Source organism: Drosophila willistoni, unplaced genomic scaffold (genome assembly GCF_018902025.1).
Source record: "Drosophila willistoni isolate 14030-0811.24 unplaced genomic scaffold, UCI_dwil_1.1 Seg169, whole genome shotgun sequence".
Lineage (NCBI taxonomy): Eukaryota > Metazoa > Arthropoda > Insecta > Diptera > Drosophilidae > Drosophila > Drosophila willistoni.
Genome location: NW_025814128.1, coordinates 1,433,991 through 1,453,920, shown reverse-complemented (window position 1 = coordinate 1,453,920; position 19,930 = coordinate 1,433,991). Strand labels below are relative to the sequence as shown.

Here is a 19,930-nt window from a genome sequence, read left to right as displayed (position 1 = left end):
TTTCGTGTGTGTGTCGGTATACCTTGTGAATTAAATAAATCAAACATAGAATTAAAACGAAGTTTTTCGCGCGTTTTAATCATTCTAGTCACGTACGAGGCCCTGAAGATATTGGCACCCGCCAACCACTTGAGGCTTAGTCGGGTCCTTCCGCCCCTGCACAAACACTCTCAGTGGTTCGATTGCTTCTATTCTAGTCACGTACGAGACCCTGAAGATACTGGCACCCGCCAACCATTTGAGGCTTAGTCGGGTCCTTCCGCCCCTGCACAAACACTCTCAGTGGTTCGATTGCTTCTATTGTTTTCATCGGCTTTGTAGCAAATAAACGCACAAATTTAGTGCATGCATTTATTACGACTAATACATGTTTCATTTTGCTATCTTTACTATGTATTGTTCCATAGTGATCTATATGTAAGTATTCAAATGGGTTATCTCCTTTAGGTATGGAGTGAAGAAATCCTACTGTTTTTCCTGATTTATTTGAAAACGCTATACATTTGAGACAATTTTTTACATTGTAAAATAAAAGTTAAATGATTATATTGTTTTCCAGTTTAGATAGGACACCAGTAGTTCTTTTCAGTTTGAGTTTTGTTCACGCCACCGGGTGAACAGCAGAGAGTGAGGGGTAGGGTTTTTTCCAAAACCGAATTCGGTCATACTGAGGAGGGTGACGAAGGGTTCTCCTGTAAATCGCCATATTCAATCCAGTACGAGTATCTAACCCGAACACCCGTTCTTTCATTGCGTTTTTCTTTCGATAATATACCTTTTTTCAACCCGAAACATTCTCGTGTGTGTTGGGACATCTTGTAACATAAATAGAAATAAACCAGAATTAATCTTAAACGAAGTTCTCACGCGTTTTAATTGCATTACTCACTCACCACACCCCTGCAGAAATTGGCACTCGCCAACCACTTGCGTCTTATTTGGATCCTTCCGCCCCTCCATGAACATTGGTCCTTCGAGGCGAATATCCTTCCGCTGTTCCAGCTTGCATCGGCGGAATTCCTGATAAGTACAACATTTCTTATTAAAAATCTCATTCACATTATATCCCATTACAAACTTACAAAAGTGTGAGGTTTCCCGCTCTTCCATAGCGACCTACACACTTCTGTATACTTGTATGTACATACCTGACCTGTTCCAAAGGTTGCATGGTATTTCCCATTTTTTGTGTTTATGAAGTGCTTTTTTTCCATTCTTCGAAATTCTGATTGTCTAAAAGTCCAATTGCATAGCAACTTCAGCGCTGAATGAACAGTTCTTCCATCAGGTAATAATGTTGCAGCTATTCCAAATGAAGCAAGAGCTAAAGCTATGTCCTTTTTTGGCATTTTGCGCATGAAAATTCCGACATGACCATGGAATTGACAGAAGACATTTACAATGAAACGTTAATAGACATTGAAAACAAGTGGAAAGCTAATACAAATAAAGTGCTAAGTCAATTGGGAGTGGCAGCACCAGCATTGGGACTGCTTCGGTTGCTGTGGATTTGCGACGTGAGCAGACTTACAACAGCGATTATCTTCAGTCACGTCAAAAAAAATGATCATGTTGTGCAAATGATAAGTAGTGGAGGTGGGGGCAAACTGGTAAAATATTCCTCATCAGGCGGGGCACTGCGAAGCGTGGTGTACCGTTATAAAAACTGTTAGTTTTATTCCACCAAAGTTCACAAGCTTCTAGTTTAATATCAATTTAAGCTAACCAATAAATATAACCAATTTATAATAATAAATTACTAATATAATTTTTCCATAAATAAAAGATCCTAGGTCGACTTTATTAATGGCCTAATATTCAGTTTGAAAATTGCGAATTTACTTAAAAATTACACTGTGATAGTCGAAAAAAAGACATGGCAAAATTCAATGGTTACACCCTATTTCGGGTCCTGCGAATCGAACTGCATCATTAGTTTTTTAAGTTATCACTATGGTTTCATACAAAATGTTTTCCCGAAGTTTTTCATCTAAGTTGCCATTTTTTCGAAAAGGGTGTTTTTTTATTTGCTTTTAACTTCTAAAATATGCAAGAGCGAGACAGCAATAGACGCGACGACGCCGTGCAAGAGCGAGCTATCAATAGACGCGACGACATTGAGAGTGGTGGCGGACAAGCTTCAAAAGCAGACAACGAAAACGGCGAAGTGAGTTCGTAGCGCGAGCGTGTATTACAGATGGCAACAGCAATGGGCCAGCAGAATAATGCGACCAGAGTAGCTGAGCAGAAAATAAATAATTATAATAAATAATAGATGGCTAAGGAAATGCTGCTGGAATATAATGGCGCACCAGATGTACAAAATTTAATTGTACAATTAAACAATGTGTCTGCGTTGTGTGAACTCAGCGAGAATAAACGTTATTTGCTTTGCGTTGGAAAACTTAAGGGCAATGCACTACAATCCGTCCACACGAAGGCCGGAAACGTATATTGGAGCCAGTGGATAAATTGTTGGACGAGATGATGATGGCGTTTAACTCGACGAAATCAAAAGCGGAGTTGCGGCGTACTTTTGAGGCTCGTGCCTGGAGAGATACCGAGCGATTCTTAGAATATTTTGAAAATAAGGTGAAGCTAGCCCAACACGTTAATATTGAGGCCGACGAGCTACTAGATTTCATTATAGATGGTATTCCAGCATGGGCATGCGTATACAAGCGCGTGTACAATGTTTTGACAATCCAAACCGATTGTTAAGAGCATTTGCGGAGGTCCCGCTGCCAACTAAGAAGTTTGTCGAGAGAGAAAACAGGGTACCCAAGGACTCGTGGTGCCTTAATTGTGATTCGAGAAATCATTGGGCGAAGGATTGCCTAATACCCTTACGTGTTCGTGGATCTTGTTATGGGTGTGGTGCCAAGGAGCACCTCATAGCGTAGTGCCCGCAAAGAAAAAAGCCAAAGGACGAAGTGAACAATTATGTAAGATACATTAAAATATTTTTAAGAGACTAAATTCATAAAACAATAATTAGAGAGTGCCTCATAGATTCGGGCAGCGCCATTTCGTTTATAAAAACATCAAAAATGCCTAAGAAGGCGAAGCTAAATAATAATTTTGAAAACTTCTGCGGGCTAAATCAAAGTCGATTACAAATTTTTGGAAAAATACATTGTTGTGTTTTGAAAAAGTCAATAAAAATTTATTTTGATGTAATGGTTGTGCCTGATGAATCTATAAGTAGCGATTTAGTATTGGGTAGAGAGAATACTTTCACTCGTTGCAGAGGACGGAAGTGTTTTTTTTTGCGCTTATCAAATTTTATTTTTTTCTCGCGATTAAATACTTTTCCATAACTTTTAAATTCATTATAGGTTTAATTAATAATAATTTCAACATTCGAATTTTATTTTCATTTCGCGAATTCTTGTTGTCGCTTTTGTTTAAACTTAAATAAAATCAAAACTTACAACAATACTTGCATTAGCGGTGTTGTTGTTTTGTTTATCTCTTTTGCCTTTGTGTCTTTACCGTTTTAACTAACTCTCGCGCTCTTGCGAACAAATTGTTGTTGCACGTGTTCAATTTGACGCGCTCTCCCGCTCTTTCCTATTCTTGATTGATTTGCGCTCTCATCTTTTGCCTACCCGCGACTCAGTGATACGTGTTTTTGTTTTTGTGCTTTCATCTATTTTTATTCTTTAGTTGTGAAGGCTTACTTTACAAATTAACCCTTGTGTCAGAACTGGTCAGTATATTCTTATACACAGATTTTTTACCTTTAGAATTTTTATTTTTTATTTTTTTGTATTTCCTTTTGTAATTAAATTAAACTTTTTGATAAAATGGTTGTCTGTTCAACATATAATTGCATAGTTGCCACTAATGCGGTTGACTCCCATGATTATATTCTTTGTTGGTTGTTACTCATTCTAATGGAAATTGCCGATAGTTCTAAAAGTATCCAGGGCCCAGTAAACAAGTTGACTGCTGCAGTAGGTGACTTGTCCAACGTCGCTGCTTCGGGACCGCGGCCTCTCGTTGGCATACCACCAAAGAAACATATATTTGTTTCTAGGCTAGACCCTGTTGTCACATCTGATGATGTAATAGCCTATATTCGGAAAAAAGTTAACGTCTCGAATATTTCGGTGGAGAAGTTTACATTTTCTTATCCTCGGCACATTTCGTCCTTTAAAATAAGTGTTTCTGCCAATATCTTCGACACTATATGTCGAGAAGATTTTTGGCCGAAACATATAATAGTTAGGGAATATACTGTAAAAAAGAAAAATCGGCAACCGATTCGCTTGCCAACAACAACAACTAATACTATTCCTGCCACATCAGCATCTGCTGGTGTGTCAAAAAACTAGCTTCGTCCCTTAACCTGGGTTACCAGAACGTTAGACGACTGAAATCTAAACTTCCGAATCTCTATGTAGATAGTCTTTCTTTTGAACATAACATTCTAACTTTTACAGAGACGTGGCTAAAACCTGATATTGCTGATGCATCGGTTTTTTCCACAAACTTTTCTATATTCAGACGTGACCGGATTTCACGCATAGGCGGTGGCGTTCTGATAGCTGTTGATGCTGCTTTATCATCTGAAATGATTCAATTTTCTAGTACCCAGGAGATTGAGTTTGTCGGTGTTAAAGTAAATTTTAAGTCTTTTAATGCTTTTATTACTTACTCCTATATTTCTATATTGTCATACATGGTGGTATACTTAAATCATTTAGAGGCAATTCAGTTTGTCTCCTCTTTAGTTTCGAGTCAAGACATGCTCATAGTTGTAGGTGATTTTAATTTACCCGCTTTAGCATGGTCACCAACAGATGAATGTACCAACGATGCTGCCCTCTATGTCACATGACTTTATTGATGGCCTTCTAGGCTTATCTTTATCCCAAGTCAATCCTGCCTTAAATTCTAATGGAAAATCGTTAGATCTTATTTTTGTATTGGACTCTTCTTATTGTGATGTTTCTGACTGACTGACTTTGCCAGCCTTAATAAAAACATTACTACTACCGATTGGTCTTATCTGTACAATTATAGAGATATGAATTCAGCTGTTTTTTTCTTTTATGATACCCTGAATTCACTCTTTGATACTTGTGTGCATCTTGGTAGACTCCATATTATAAAAAGTTTCAAAAAACACGTCGTTCGTTAAGTTACGCTCTCGTTTAAAATTCATGATGCTTAATACACAATGCTATAAGAATTATCTTCAGCGGTGTAAGCTTCAGTTTTCTTCTGACCCTAAACAATTTTATAATTTTGTTAATTCTAAACGTAAGACCTCTGAAAAAGCGAGCACTGATCAGGCAATTGCCGATATGTTTGGGATTTTTTTCAAAACAACTTATTCCTCAACGGAATATCGAGCAAGTCCGTATCCTTATTATTTAAAAAAGGCTAATTGCATTTTTAATCCAGTGATTGATGAAAGTTCTCTTCTTAGCAAACTTAAACTAGTTAAACCTGTTTATTCTCCGGGGATGTGTACTCAGGTTCTGTGCAAACACATTATGTAAACCCATTTTAAAATTGTTTTTATTGTCTGTCGAATCTTCCTATTTTCCATCTATTTGGAAGGAGTCGTATATCATTCCTCTGCATAAAAATGGCAAAAAGTCCGAAGCCTCTAACTATAGGGGTATCTCAAAATTGTCCGCTATTCCGAAAGCTTTTGAGAAAATTATAACTTCTCAATTGCAACATTTTTGCAGCTCTATTATTTCGCCATACTATAATAGGTTTGTGAAACGTAGATCTACAATCACTATCCTTTTGGAATTTACATCTATAATTATCAAGGGGTTCAAAAATGCCAAAGCCTTTGATTCTGTTAATCATACTTTATTACTTTTTAAACTGAACGACATTGGGTTTCCACCTCTTTTCCTATCTTGGGTTCGAGAATATTTAACAAATAGAAAACAGAAGGTACTTTTTAAGTCTTCTTTTTCCGATTCCATTCCTGTGACTTCTGGTGTACCTCAAGGTAGTCATCTTGGCCCTCTGCTTTTCACACTATTCATTAAACATCTTCCATCAGTCATTTTTCATTCGCGTGTGCTTATGTATGCTGACGATGTCAAGCTTTTTCTTACTTATAAAGATACAGATTCATTTAGTCGGCTACAAGCTGATCTTAAAAACTTTCAATCCTGGTGCCAGTTTAATCTACTAAATCTTAACACTACCAAATGTAAGGTAATGACTTTTTTTCGTAACTCTCCTTAACTGGTCACTTATTTTCTAAACCATAGTCCTTTAGAACGTCTAAATAATATGAATGATTTGGGCGTACTTATGGACCATAAGTTAAATTTGAACACCCATATTTCCACCACGGTCGCAAAGGCCATGAGTGTTCTGCGTTTATTTAAAGATGGTCAAAAGAATTTGACCACCCCTACACAACTAAAGTTCTTTTTACTTCGCTTGAGTATGGATCTTAAATTTGGTCACCTCAATATGAGTCGCACCAGATTAGAGTTGAATCCGTTCAAAAGCAGTTCTTGCTATTTGCTCTTCGTGGCTTAAGCTGGGATCGCAATGTCAATTTACCTTCGTATTCTAGTAGACTTCTCGTGATTAACCTTCTTTCCCTAACAAACCGTATAATTGCTGTTATTTTTATGCACAAGCTCCTAATTGGTGATATCGACTCGCCTGAGTTATTAGCTCAGGTAAATCTGTCGGTACCAAGTAGACGGAGTAGACATCCTTTGATACCTTTATCCCTTAGTTGTTGTGTATTTGTCCACGCGATTCGTGCCGTGCGTTATACGGCTGCACCCCTCGGTCGGTCGGGTGGGAGGTGGGCAGTTATATAACAGGCTTTGTTTTGGTGTCGTGCCCCTTGAACGTACTGCGCATAGTATCGTCAACGTCCGCTATGATATCTGGACTCTACCTCACTAGTTCGTTTTGAAAAATAAAACACTGGGTGAAATTTTTTATCACTTAGCAATAGTAATATTGCTCCAAAGCCTAAAGCACTTGCGTCATAATGTAATTCTGTTTCGTCTCTTGTATCATAAATTGCTGGAATGGGTGCTTCTACTAACTTGCTTTTAAGTGTGTTAAATGCATCGAGTTCCTCTTATTCAAACTTGAATTCTTTGTCATTTTTTAAAAGATCGTAAAGAGGCTTTGCTTTTATTGAAAAATCTTTGACGAATCCTTTAAAATAAGAACAAAGTCCTAAGAAACTTTGGACTTCACGAAGTTTCGTTGGAATCGAATAACATTTTCTTGCTTCAACACCAGCCTTACTGGCTCGTATGCTTTTTCCCTTGACAGTATTTCCCAGGTAATCTATTGATGACTTTAAAAATTCACATTTATTTACTCCCACTTCCAGTTTCTTGTCTACTACTTGTTTGAAGAATTCTTTTTTAAATGGAAAAATGCTCTTCTATGTCTTCAGTTGCGATCATTATAGCATCTAAATATATTGCGATTTTTCCTGTCCGTACCATGTCAAAAATACTTTGTTGATATATCTTTGAAAAGTGCGAGATGCATTTGTCAAGCCATATGGCATTTTTCTTATTTACTAATCGTTCTAACAAATCATCTTTTAAGGGGATCGGGTAATTGTCATTGCATGTTGTTTTGTCTAATCGACGATAGTCGACACACATTCTGATTTCTGCTGTCTTCTTGGGTACCAATACAATAGGCGACACAAATTCTGACTAACTTGGTATTATGTATCGTTTAGCTAAATTTTTTTCTAAAATCTCTTCCACTTGCATTTTTTCTGCATATGATAATCCACGTGGCGTGATAAAATGGTTTTAATTTTCAACTATGATTCTCATTTCACCCTTTTCCTTGAGTTCCAATGGTCTTTGCGGTGCTACATAATGCTTTTAAAAAATTTTTTTGAAACTCAAAATTACATCTTCATTGATTTTACTACCTATTTTATAGATTACTTTACTATCTTCTGCTTCATTGATGTTAAACATTTGCTTGTCAAACTCTTCTATTGCAACATTGTTATTATCCTTTACTAATTTATTGATCTCATTGTTAGATCCTACTTTGCACTCTATCTTGTTATTTTTCTGTACTAATTTCGCAGCTTTTTCATTCCCTACCTTTTTCGTATCTCTTCCATTTACATAATTATTTATTTATTTTATTTATTTATTTATTTATTTACGTCAACTAACACAGCAGTCGACGAAAAAGCTTAAGCTAAAGACAGATAGTAATTAATTGAAGAAGGTAGCTTAGCTTTATACACAACTAAACATCCCCGGCCCGGTGGAGGTGTTTTATTTGCACAAGGTGCCAGCTATGCCCCGATTCACAGCCAATGTGGCCAGGGATGAGTTGCAGCCAATCCAAGTCCAGAATATTTTCATTGGTTTCGCTGTAGATGATTAAAAAGTATAGCGCGAAGAGAAGTGACAGAAAGATGAGGAGAGATAAGGTGAGAAAGGTTGTTAAAAGATTGGCAAAGAACACGAAGAGGTTCGTGAAGAGAGTAGTTAGTCAGACATCTACTAAGGTGAATAGGAAAAAAGTTTCTGGTCCGACGTGAGGGAACACAAAAATACAGCGTATCTAGTAAATTGGTAGAAATGACTTCGCCGTTGACTAGTTTATGGAGAAAGAGAATGCCAAAAACAAGCCTACGGTTATAAAGTGAAGGAAGATTAATAAGAAGAAGTCTGTCAGAATAAGAAGGTAGGCGAAGACCCGGGTCCCAATTTAGACCGCGTAACGCAAACTTAAGGAATTGCTTCTGTACCGATTCAATACTACGCTGGTGAACATCATATTGCGGGTTCCACACTGGCGAGCAATATTCTAGAGTAGGGCGAACTAACGAAGTGTATAAAACCTTTGTTACATAGGGATCATCAAATTCTTTGGCCCAACGTTTAAACTTAGAGGCATTAAGGTGTAATTTATTAACGTGGCACCAATCACAGAACGCATCGAGATCTGATTGCAAGTACTGTTGGAAAGAAGGATCATTATACATTATTATATACATTTTTCGCAGCTTTTTTATTTAGATAGTTCTCTACATTTTTCTCCTCTTTTTCACTTTGATAACTTTCTACACTTTCCACATCTCTTTCATTCAGATAATTCTCTAAATTTTTCGAAACTTTTTTATTTTGATAATTCCTTACATTTTTCGCATTTTTTTCTTTTTTATAATTCATTTTGCATTCAATTAAATTTTTTTCTCGTTTTTACAGTAATAATTTCTTCCTTTTGCATGTTCGTCAATATCTAGGTATGATCTTTTTTAAATCCTTATTGCCTACAATTCTTTCCAATTCATCAATTTTGATCAGTTTTAAATTGCTTTGTTTAAATTGTGTTGTTAGCTATACTCTCTCTCTGCTTGTGACATCGTTGAACGCCTCCAACATTTCATTAGGTAGCTTGAAGCGCTAAAGTTTCGCTTGGTTCTTCAATTAAATATCCGGAATTTTTAACTTCGTTTTTAACTTCGTTTATTTACGCTTTCGCTGGTGTGGTTTGCTTGACACCCTATTTGCATATTTGCATAGTTTCCCAAATTAATTAGTTTTTTTCGTGATTAGTATTAGGTGCATTTTATAAATTTTTTATTATTTTCTCTATTTCTGTTTTTTTTTTCTTTTTCTCTCTCGTCATTGCTTTTGCAGTTGCTCCCCTCATCGCCCCGATCATACCATCAGTGCTAGTATTTTTTTTTTGGTTCTCTTTTCTTTGTGTTTGTGCTCAGCGTCACTCCCGCGTTAATACTTTTGTAGCGCTGCCTCTCAAAGCTTGGCGTATAACTGTTCTTGCACTCTTCTTTGTGCTGTGCACTCTAGCTGTCTCTTTGTTTTATTTGTATTTATTGATTTTTATACCCTTGCAAAAAGGGTATATTAATTCTGGTCAAAACCATAGAAAGTATATATATTCTTGATCAGCACGACGAGACAAGTTTATGTAACCATGTCCGTCTATCCGTCTGTCCGTCCGTCTGGATCAACGCAAACTCCTCCTAGACCGTTAGAACTACAGAGTTTTGTTTTTGTGTATAGACTTGTATATACTGCAGGGGTTGTATATCTCTGATTTAGCCGGATCGGACCACTATATCATATAGCTCCCATACAAATTACAAAGTCACGAACAGTGACTTTTCTCAATAACTTCGTTATTTTCTGAGCTATTGTCGTGAAAGTAAATATTGGAGAGTTTGTTACACATATAAACGACCATGACAAATATTATCAAGATCGGGTGACTATATCATATAGCTCCCATAGGAACGATCAGTCGAAAATAGTGACTTTTGTCAATAACTTCGTTAGTTTTAACGCGATTGCTTTCAAATTCAACATTAGTTAGTTTAATATATCCGTTAATGACTGCCGAATTTGATAAAGATCGGCTAACTGTATCATATAGCTCCCATAGGAACGATCGGTGGAAAACAGTGACTTTAATATTCGTTATTTCCTATGCAAAGATTGTTGGCTGTTCTTTCTCAAACATTAGCCTTTTTAGCTAAAACGTTTTTCCACTTTAATGGCTATAGGTAAGGAAATAGTTACCAATAAAGTTGCAAGGGTATGCAAACTTTGACGCAGTCGAAGTTAGCCCCGGCCCTCTAGTTTATCGGCCCTCTAATTATCTTAGTGATGTGTATTAAAATTTTCTATATATTTTTATATATTTTGGACTTTCAATGGCTTGTTGTCTACCTACTTGCAAGCATTCTGATCCTTTTGATGATCAGTATAGAGCAATACCTTTCTGGCTCTGCGATAATCTTATTCACTTAAAATGTGGCCTGAACGACCGCGACTATGACAAATTTTCTGGGTTGTCTGTGTCTAAGCCTGAGCTTGGCTTAATGCGCTCTACTTGCCCATCTTGCGCCAGCCAGCAGCTTGATTTTAGCCGTATGTACAGGGATCTTCGATTAAAGTTTCTTTCTTTAAACAAACTGGCCAAACAGCTGTCTAATGAGTGTGACTCTAGCGTACATTTATTGTCGCAATTCAAGTTCGTTCCACCTTCTGAGAAGTTGCCAAAGAAATGTTCACTTGAGTTGCCTCATAAGCAGTCGCCAGCACTCTCTATTGCATCTTCTCCCATTTTACTTTCGCCTACACCGTCTTCTTGTCCCTCTTTATGCTCTTCTTCTCAGATTGAAGTACCCAGTACAAGCCCTGGTGTACCTCAATCTATCCCTCACGGGAACTCTAATCAATTACAGGATCTTGCTGACTCTCAATCTCTTGTGGATTCCAATACTCCTCCGCCTTCACTAACTGTAGTCCCTCATCGCAAACAATTATTTATCTCTAGGCTCGCTCCAGATACTTCTGAGTGGTCTGTGGCAGCTTACATTGGTAATATATGCCCTGCTAAGTTTTATATCAAAAGTTTAAGTTTTTTAGGCCTCGCGAAATCTCCTCTTTTAAAATTACAGTATTAATTCTCAGCTATGGTTGACACTAATTTCTGGCCAGAGGGCCTAGTTGTACACGAGTTTGCGCCCAATAAGCGCTCCCTTCCGTTGCCTGTCCACCTTCCTAATTTATTTTCTGCTTCAAAAAACTAATAATGTCTAGTCTTTGCATTCATTATCAAAATGTTAGAGGACTTCTAACCAAGCTCTCGAAGTTGTTCTGTGATAGCCAAACCTTTTCGGCTGACATATTAGCTTTTTCTGAAACTTGGCTCAACTCCTCTGTTTTGGATAACGAAATTCTTTTTAATAACTTAAATTCCTATAGGCTTGATCGTGTTGGTCGTCGTGGCGGTGGAATGTCACTGCTGTCAGCGATTGATCTGCTGGTGTTTAGTTTATTTGCGTTGAAGTTGCATGCTACAACTTCAGATTATACATTTGTTGTTCATATATTCCTCCAGCTTCTGATATCATGACCTACATGCACCATGCTGATGCTTTGCAAACTATTTTTAGTCGTCTTAAATTGCCTAATATTTCTTGGCTGGTTGATGATAATCTATCTTTCTTAATTCCTTCATCTCAACATGTTTTTTTTGATAGCCTATTTGAATGTTCGCTTTATCAGTTGAATTCTTTACTTAACTTTTCTAAAAGAATCCTCGATCTTGTTTTTGTCTCGGATTCCACTGTTAGTTCTGTATCTCAAACACAGCCATTTGTGAAGCCTGAAGATCCTTATCACCCCAGTGAATTTTTTCTACTCTGCTATTAATTCTCTAATTGATAAATGCGTTCCTTATGTGAATGTCTCTTCCGACTCCAGTACGCCGGTCTGGTTCACACGTAGGCTGTCTAATCTCCGTAACATTAAATCGAGATAGTTTAAAACGTTAGAAAAAACTGGGTAGCGAGTTGACTATGCAAATTATTGTGTAGCGAAGTCTCAATTTTGTCTCTTAAATACTCTATGCTACAATTATTATATCGTTCGCTGTAAGGTTGAATTCTATAAGAACCCCAAAAGATTTTACAATTTTGTCAATTCTAAGCGATGCTCTAATTTACTACCTTCCACCTTCAGACTTAATGACTAGACTAATAATGATTCAGATATTGCAGATCTGTTTGCTAAATTCTTTTAGTCCATTTATTTTACTATTGCTTCGGATCTCAAATCCTATCCTTTCTCAATTCCACATTTAAATGGTATGTTTTTTCCTAGTATTACTGAAGAGTGTATTATCTCTAGCTTATCATCTATGAAGCCTTCCTTTGTACCCGGGCGAATAATATACCTAATTGTATCCTTAAAATGTGTTTGATTTCCCTATCTATCGAGTTAGACTTTTAGCTTTCCTTATGTTTGGAAGGAGTCTTTTATTATTCCGCTTTTTAAAAAGGGCAACAAATCGGATATTTGTAACAACCGTAACATTACCAAACTTTCCGCAATACCTAAGCTGTTTGAGAAAATTATTAAGTCTTTTGCAAGGGTTGCTATTAGGCATAATTTTTTAAAGACTTCATCCCTGATGTGGGAGGTTGCAGGGCAGTTTTTTAGTACGTGTTCTATGTTTAGGTCAGATGTTGAGTTGCAGTTTGGGCAGGGTGTTAATGTAGTGTTCGGTTTAATGTAGTGTTGTTGAGTGAGTCTTGTGTGACCTAATTTAAGTTGTAGAATTTTTATTTGGTCTATCCGTGTTATGTCTTTTTGCTTAATGTTTTTGAGATAGTATCCTGTGTGTGTTAGATTGATGTTTAGCTGTTGGTACCATATTATTTTGGAATAAGTTGTTTTTAAGGTATTTATATCGCTTCAGTTGTAGTTAGGAGTGTAATGGAAGGGGATATGTATAGCGGATTTTGCGGTTTGGTCGGCAAGTTCGTTGCCTTTTATGCCACAGTGGCTGGGGATCCAGAGGAGTTTTATTTTGGTGTTGGTCTTTGTTAGGATTGATCTAATTAATGTTGGGTAGAGGTTGTTGTTGTTAATGTTGCCTATGGATTTGATAGCTGATAGGGAGTCGGAGCATATTATGAAGTTCCCTTTCTTGTTTCCTGTTAGCTTTATTGCTTCAAGGATGGCTACCGTTTCTGCGAAGAGGATTGAGCAGTAGTGTGGTAGGATGCCTGTTTTTAGGACTGTAGTATTGGTGGTTATGGCGAATGTGGCAGTTTTATATTGTAGTGACCCGTCGGTAAATATATATTTGTGTTATTTGTGTTTGTCTTTATGTTCTAGGAACATTTTTTGGTATATTTCTGGTGATGTGATGGGCTTACTAAAGTTGTGTAGGGATGTGTTGATGGTGGAAGGTGGGAATAGCCATGGGGGAGAGGTTGTTTGTTTGTTGGGTGGTGGAAGGTAAGTGATGTTGCATTCTTTGCAAGATGAAATGATTTTCTCTAATGTGGATTCTAATTTCTTATTGTTTTGGTGTTTTATTTGATTGGTGAATTTGTGGATTGGAGAGTTAGCACTGTGAAGGATTGTTTTGAATGCTTTGACTGTCATTTGATCTACTTTTTGCTCTATTATAGGTAGGTTGGCTTCGAAAAGTAGGTTGGGGATGGGAGTTGAGGGAAGAGCGCCAAGGGCTGTGCGTATTCCTGCATTATATGTTGTTTTTAATTTGTTCAGCGTAGACCTAGGGGCATGCCCATAAATAAATATGGCATAAACTATTTTGGCTATGAGTGTTGCCTTTGTTATGTTAACAAGTGTGTGGGTGTTGCAGTTGAACTTGGACTAGCTAAACATTTGATTATGTTCAGTTCGTTGTTAAGGGATGGTTGGATATGTTTTATGTGCGAGTCCCATCTTTATTTATTGTTTATTGTCAGTCCTAATATTTTGACTTGGGGAACTGCAATATTGTTAGAGGATAGGGTACAATTGCAGTCTGAAACCGACTTGCCACGATTGAATCCGGATTGATTAGGGTGGATTAGGTTGTTTGTAGTATTAACTTTTGTTTTTATACCATACACCCATAGGGTGAAATGGTATATTAAAGTTGCCAAAATGTATGTAACAGACAGAAGGAAGCTTTTCCGACCCCATAAAGTATATATATTCTTGATCAGGATCAACAACCGAATCGATCTAGCCATATCAGTCTGTCCGTCCGTCCGTCCGTCTTTATGAACACGCAGATCTCAGAGACTACAAGAGGTAGAGCCAACAAATTTGGAATGTAGACTCGTGTGATATGTAGCTGTATAGAGGAATTTTGATTTTAAAAGAAAAAATGGATCCGAGAATAGTAAATGGTATTTTCACTTCCGAAAGTATCATGGGGAAAATTCAACAAATATTTCCGGAGCATTTTTGGAATTACAAGGCAAGATTCACACAAATTTAAACTATAGATGTCCATGATCAGACTCAAGAACAAGATATCATAATTAAAGAACACCTTAGAGCACATAGAAATTCCATTGAAAATAAAAAACAAATTTTATCTGAGTATTTCTTCCCCGGTATGAAGAAAAAGGTAGAAGCAATAGTAAACTCTTGCCAAACGTGTAAACTCTCGAAATATCAAAGACACCCTCCGAATCAAGAAATACAACCAACCCCTATTCCGACATATTCAGGCGAAATAATCCATATAGATTTATATTTCACCCAAAAAAAGATCATTTCAACAGCCAAAGACAAATTTTCTAAGTATGCGCAAGTTAAACTCGTAAACTCAAAAGCAGCAGAACATCTCAAAGTACCCTTACGTGAGTTATTGATAGCCTTTGGTATGACAAAAACCGTGGTAATGGATAACGAAAAGGCTTTAAATTCTTTAAATTCAATAAAATTTCTTTTAAATAATCAGTTAGGGATACAAGCCCACACTACTCCACCAGATACTTCATCTAGCAACGGCCAAATAAAAAGATTCCATTCCACATATACAGAAATAATGAGATGCTTGAAGTTAGAGCACCCCGAAATGGATTTCGAGGATTTAATATTCAAGGCTGTAGATCAATACAATAAAACAATCCACAGTACCACCAAAAGCCAAAAGAAGCATTCTTTGCAACAAACTTAATCCATACACCGGAAAAATTAGCACTTAAAGAAACAAAACAAAGACCTAGGGTACCATAGTAAAACAAAAAAACCCGTAAAAATTTACGATCCAGGTGAAATCATCTACGTTAGGATTAATAAACGGCTAGGTTTGAAACTAACGTCTAGATATAAAAAAGAAATAGTAGCCGAAGATCTTAATACCAAAGTTAAAACCAGGTCAGGCAGGATAGTTCAAAAAAACCACTTGAAGTATTGATAAACATCCTCTTCCGGCAGATTGCTTATGTTACCTCTTTGCTGGGGTCACACAACCATATTAGACTACACTAAGTCAAGAGTGGTCATGTTGGAAACCGGGTTAGCCGCGCGCCAGAACGGAACTTCTAAAATCGTCCATGTCATCGAATTAGAAAAATATCAAATGGCCATATCCGTCATAAAAGAAGTCGTCAAAAATTCGACAGACCGTAATCCGGATCAGCCTTTTTTGGCCTATGAGATAACGCGGATACAGAATGAATTGAGGAGGCTTCAGCCGATGAAGTTTAGAAACAAAAGATCGCTTGATATACTTGGCACGGCGTGGAAATGGTTAGCGGGCATACCTGATCATGAAGATCATAAGATTGTGGTAGATAAGATTAATGAACAATTGGAAAACAATAATCGGCAGGTCATAATTAATAATCTAATAGAGAATAAGATAAACGCTTTAATTAAGATAACCAATACTATATTAATTAGAGGTAAACCCGAATCTAATTATAAGTCAAAAGAAATTGAAATCACCAAATTTAAATTAGAAATTGAAATCACTCTTAAAATTCTTTTAAGAGAAGAAATAGCAAATATTATTTACGCAATCGATTGGGCTAAGGCCAATACTGTAAACTCACTAATATTGTCCACTACCGAAATAGATTTCATCGAAACAATTAAAGAAGAGAGTCTAACATTTATAAACATCGAAGAACTAATAGAGTTTGCTGAGGTCAATGTAGCCTCAGATGATAAATTACTACTTTATATTGTTAGCCTACCCAGAGTAATTAATGAAACTTGTGAACAAATCCTAGCAATACCAATTAAATATCAAAAATTTTGAGAAGAAATAGACTATGAGAATATCATGAAATGCAACAAGAAATACTTCGGGCTAACCAATAAGAGTAAATGTAAAATTCATAATGGTAAGACAATTTGTAAACTGGAAGATCTGACTAATTTAGAAAACAGTAAATGCGTAGGAGCCTACTTGCAAAGAAGGAATCCACAATGTAAGGTCATCAACAACATCAAATCCCATTCGGAAATAATGCCCGGTACCTTGCTGCTGAACCAATTCCAAGGGGACATCAACATCAATGGAGAAAACATTACACTAGAAGGCACCTTCATAATTCAAGCGGAAAACGCGACAGTCATTATAGAAGACTCCTGGTATATTGTGAAGACACGCTTTGAAGTCGACGTTCAACCGCCGTTGTTACACTTACTATCAAATAAGCAGCAGAGAGGTGAAAGGTTATCACTGGAAATGATCAAGGAGCTACACATTAATAATACTCATAATCTGGAGAGTATCCAATGAAACAACCTGATTATGTCTTCATCAAACTGGATAATTCTAACCCTTCTGGCAGCTGCAATGATATCATATTGCATCATCAAAAAATACTGCAGCCACGGAACAGGCAACCATGGTCCACCAACGGAAGTCTCAATTGGGTCTGTCCAATATGTTGTTGCGACACGTGACGTCCGCACTTAAAAAGGGACGAGTAAAGCACTTCTATCATAACTTATACCATGACATGGAAGACATAAACCCAAGTCCGTCAACACATGCCCATTGGCCGACCCTATTTCATCATCACAATCACAATATACCCATTGGTCAACCCCACTCAATCGTCACATGCCCATTTGTAGCATGATCGCCTATCCCAAGTAACAGTCCGATCGCTAGGATAAACAACATGCCAGCACCCCACTTTCACTGGCCCTCGAAGAATGGTGTCGGGCTCGGTGCATGCCCAGATTCACTCCACAAATTTCGGCAATAAACAAAGAATGGTCCTAAACACTTGTGTAAACAAAAAATGGTCCCACGCACTTAGTGGACTTTTGGACTCAGCCAACGCCGCCGCCTGCTACGACGTCAATTACCCAAGCCTTCAGCCAACATAATCGAATCATAGCAGACTGATTGTCTTGAGCCTAAGTTCAAATCATGTACATACATATGTACATACTGAGCTCGACGCAGTACTTCTGTATGCTTGACCTGGGAAACAGCAGAATCATTAATCGCTAAGATACTATAATTTATATAATGAGATAAGAGAACAGAAATCAGAAAATAAAAATGGAGAAAGGAAACCAGTCAGTTATACCGACATATGTATGTTTATATTTTTTGCATATTTTTGTCAAATTTATTAATACCTGTTGTTTGGCATAAGGTGCGCGAGTTATGAAACCAATCAAAGTCGCACAAACAAATAACATAATTATACAAAAAGCCAAAGCTGAACAAACAAATAAACCTATGCATGGGAATGTTGATAACGACGAGATCAGCATAATCATGCAGAAGTACTTGAACCAAAATCAAATTTCAAAAGCATAAGCAACAGAAGCGTCGCCGTCGCTTCCGTTGCAAATGCTCGATCAGCAATTTATGAAACAAACGAAATGGGCATTTGCATATGCCAAAGAAAATCATATTTTTTAGTCTTAAGATTCAATTGTAACCAGACAGAAGTCGAAGTTCCAAACTAATAAAGAAACTCACAATATCTAAAGATATCCAGTGAACAAAAATCGTTTAATTCTGCAAAATTTAAATCAAAAATTTAAATAAATAAATAAAGATATCTAAAGATATCTAGTGACTAAAATTCGTTCTTTCAACGAATATAATTGGCGCAGTCGAAATCGGACAAATACGTTCAGAATTAACCAAAGTTAATCTGCGAGAAATTTTTTTTAATTTAAACCACAATGGAAGCAGAGATGGATAATTTAAGAGCAGCATTGCTTCAACAAGAAGGAGAGTTGAACCTATTAAGGCAACAAAATCAACAACAACAACAACAACTGCAACAACAACAGCAACAACAACAACAACAACCATTCCAGTGGCTGTCAAACAAAGATATCATCCAGCAGTTTCGCCAGCTAAGGCAGCTCGACGACCAACATGATGTATTGGCTTTTATAAAATCTGTGGAGTTCCTCATGACATTATGCCAGGGAAACGCATTGCTGATCCAGTTTGGCACTAGCATCGTCGCTAACGAAAAGGTGTCGGGAACAGCAGCAAATTTCATCAGACAATTGGGGATGGAGCCTAGCTGGGACCAAATGAAGACCAAACTGATGGAGCAAATGCGACCCAGGATGACCTACGAGGACGTATTCGATAGATGCAGATTCATCAAAGTGAGTAGTTTAAGAGATTTGTTCCAGGAGTTTGAGAAAGCAAAGTGCGAAATAAATAAAATATATATGTTCGACGAATCCAAACCAGCCATGTATGAAAATGATAAAGTAGATAGAGATTTGTTAAACATGTTAATGAATAAAATAGACACTCCATTCAGGATTCATGTCGATCAGGGCATATCTATGCATGCTTTACAAACGAAATATTCAAATATTAAAGCACTGGACGATCCCAGAGCTATCTTACAGAGGTATAGGAAAAATTCGAACAATACCTATAACAAACAGGGTAACACTAACGCTAACACCAACATTAGCACCACTCATAAAAACGCAACCCAGAATAATCAGTTTGCTAGTAATAATAACAATACCAAACAGAATCAAGGTGGCCAACCAAACACCAATAATAACGCCAGCCCACCTCGGAGTGACCAAGTCAACCAACAGTCGTATAACAGGTCACAACCCACCCAAAATCCAAATTTTAAACCTAACTATAACAACAAGGGTAACAGCTCAAGACAGACAAGAATGTCTCATATGAGCGTTGACACTCAAAAAAATGATCCCACACCCATGGAGATTGGGACTTTAGAAGAAAAACAGGCAGAAGAAGAAGAGGAAGAACAGGTAAATTTTTTGATTCCTTGCCTAGAGCATCCTTACCCATAATAGTGTGGACAATAGGAAAAGAAAAAATTAAATGCTTAGTCGACACTGGTGCGACGACAAGCATCTTAAAATCAAAAATTCTCGAATTTCAATACCCCAAAACAGAACTCACCAAACCATGCTCTTATAAAACTCTTAACGGCATTAACGTCGTGAAATACACCGTAACAACACCACTTCCAAAAGAGATACCCTACTCGGGGACACTACAGTGGAATCTTATAGATTTCTCAAACAAAAATTTCTCGGCAATAATAGGCCAAAATTTCTTAAAAGCCTTCAATGCTCAAATCAACAACACAGAGCGATATGTACAATTACTCGATAGAAAATTTTATTTTTTGGAT

General features: G+C 37.1%; 1 long non-coding RNA gene across 1 annotated transcript; it reads right to left on the bottom strand.

Annotated features, from left to right (window-relative positions):
* Positions 1–935: 935 nt before the first annotated feature.
* Positions 936–17,868, bottom strand: LOC124460976. The gene is made up of 4 exons (XR_006954885.1): positions 17,859–17,868; positions 12,488–12,490; positions 1,149–1,256; positions 936–1,020 (listed from the first exon to the last, which is right to left on the bottom strand). It is a non-coding gene; the product is annotated as an uncharacterized LOC124460976 (long non-coding RNA).
* Positions 17,869–19,930: the final 2,062 nt, after the last annotated feature.